This window comes from Macrobrachium rosenbergii, chromosome 54 (assembly GCF_040412425.1).
Source record: "Macrobrachium rosenbergii isolate ZJJX-2024 chromosome 54, ASM4041242v1, whole genome shotgun sequence".
Classification (NCBI taxonomy): Eukaryota; Metazoa; Arthropoda; class Malacostraca; order Decapoda; family Palaemonidae; genus Macrobrachium; species Macrobrachium rosenbergii.
In genome coordinates this window covers 8,403,084-8,405,583 of record NC_089794.1, presented here as the reverse complement: position 1 = coordinate 8,405,583, position 2,500 = coordinate 8,403,084, and the positions used below count along the sequence as shown (strand labels likewise).

The following is a 2,500-nucleotide window of genomic DNA, read 5'->3' as shown; positions in this document are numbered from 1 at the left end:
CTCTAAGGCATTTTTAGGCTGCACTTTAAAATCCGCTCTATTCATCGTCACGTTACCCAACTTTTCTTCTTGTTCATTCTACATGTTACGTATTTTCTAAAACCCTTACCAGCTGTACACAATACACAATCTTTACCAATGGTGTCTCTTATTGCTAGTGTGTGGAAATTCTGGTAACGTGACCATATATAGAGATGATTTTAAAATACTGGGAACATCTAGATGTGGAGAAGAGCTTAGAATTTTTGATGGCAGTTCATTTTCATTTTACATTAAATAAATATGATTCATTCATCATTTCTTCAATTTTTTTAGATATTTAAATTAAATTATATTTTCTTGAAATTTTTTATGGTATAAACGTTTTACCTACCCAATTACAGTTCCTATGTAACAAACACCGAAAAAGATATTCAACAGCTGTGAAATACCATCGTCATTTTTCATATATACTTATTCACATTATTACATTACTATTAATGAGTTATTTACTATTATAAATTCTTTTAAAATTTACAAGTTTCAACTCCTGTTCTCTAAGCTATTTTTTGAAACAATTGATATGTTATTGACACTTATAAATATCCGTTAATGGTTTAAAAATTATTAATTTTCATCTTCAATATACCGAGCTAATCTCAGGTAACTATTGAAATGTTATGTTTACTCCTAGAAAATAGTGCAATTAGAAAATAGGCTTGAATTACCTCTAGTATTTAACTATTTGTACCGGATCGTTGTACACACTCTCAAAATTACTATAACAATGTCTTCTATCAGTAAACATATTCAGATGCTTTATTATATATATATATATATATATATATATATATATATATATATATATATATATATATATATATATATATATATCTGCATGAAAAATTTAAATGGAATATCTTTTGATATATACACATACAGAAATTTTTTCTCTCTGATAAAATCAGCAACAAATTATTTTTAATCATAATTTTTTATTGTGCTTTCCAAAGAAGAAGGAAAATACGGAATGAAATTTCATATTCATTTAAAGCCACCTAGATAGTAATTTGTATTCTAATCCGAGGTTTTTATGTTTATAGTTACTGGCTTTTTGTATAACTATTGGCTTTTGTATTCCGTTATAAAACTTAATATTCACAATTGCAATAACTATTCCGGCTAGTTATATCTACATGTCGCAACATTTTTTAATAGTAATCGTGATCAAAATAATAATAATATTTTGAAATTAATAATAATAATAATAATAATAATAATAATAATAATAATAATAATAATAATAATAATAATAATAATAATAATAATAATAATTGCTGCAATGACAGAAAAATTGTATCATAGAATGTTCATGTCAATATATATAAAACATTATAATAAAAACAACAACAACCATTATATTTTTGCATGTATATGTTAATACTAATGAAGCAACAACAGCAACACCAATAATAATAATAATAATAACAAGCTTTTCCTTCCTTCCTCTGCCTCGTGCATGAAAAGAAATAAATCTCTCCAAACGGCCGTTTCTTATCACTAACACTCGCAATTTATTAAAACGTCATGCCCGCTTGGAAATTAATATTTCTTCGTCGGTGACCCTTTTTCGCTGTGACGCCGCTCCATGAATAAAACCAGGATAATAAATCATCCAGCGACATGACTTATTTTTCAGCCTCCGGGGGGGAGGCCATAATCAACCTGTTCTTCCAAGCATAAGATCGACTTTGGTTTTCTTGCCGTTAATTTTCAGTAATAATACTGTCACTACCACTAATATAGTTACTATTTTTTTATTACTGCCTTAGCAAATGTATGGATATTGCCAATTATAATTTTGTCACTATAACTCGTGTGTATTAATTGCAATGCCTCTACTTTGTATGTTACATGTATATGGCCTCGTGCTAAAAAATAAATTATTATTATTATTATTATTATTATTATTATTATTATTATTATTATTATTATTATTATTATTATTATTATTATTATTATTTCTGATTTTCCTCTGTGATTCCCAGATTATTCAATGACACATTAGGTGAGAAAGTATATATATGAAAGTAATAAGTCAGACAACATTTGGAGTACATTTCCTGTGTACACATAATGAATAAGTTGTCACTTTTGACACTAGGACTTTTTTGGAAAAGAATAACGAAAACTTAAATAATTTCAAAGCAATTAAACATTCTTTTTTTATTACGGATAGCTATTACGGTTCAGGAGACCTGTTCTTGAAATATGTATATATATATATATATATATATATATATATATATATATATATATATATATATATATATATATATATACACATATATATATATATATATATATATATATATATATATATATATATATATATATATATATATATATATATATATATATATATATATACTGTATATATAATGAGTATGTTTCGCGCCAAGTCAATGCATCCTTTATTTGAATCCTCAGAAAGTTATAAATACGACACTGAATAACACCG

General features: G+C 25.4%; 1 protein-coding gene across 1 annotated transcript in view; it reads right to left on the bottom strand.

Moving 5' to 3' along the window:
- The window catches only part of LOC136834561 (uncharacterized), a 24,712-nt gene that overhangs the window by 19,622 nt on the left and 2,590 nt on the right, over nucleotides 1–2,500 (bottom strand). The gene's annotated exons all lie outside the window — the stretch shown is intronic.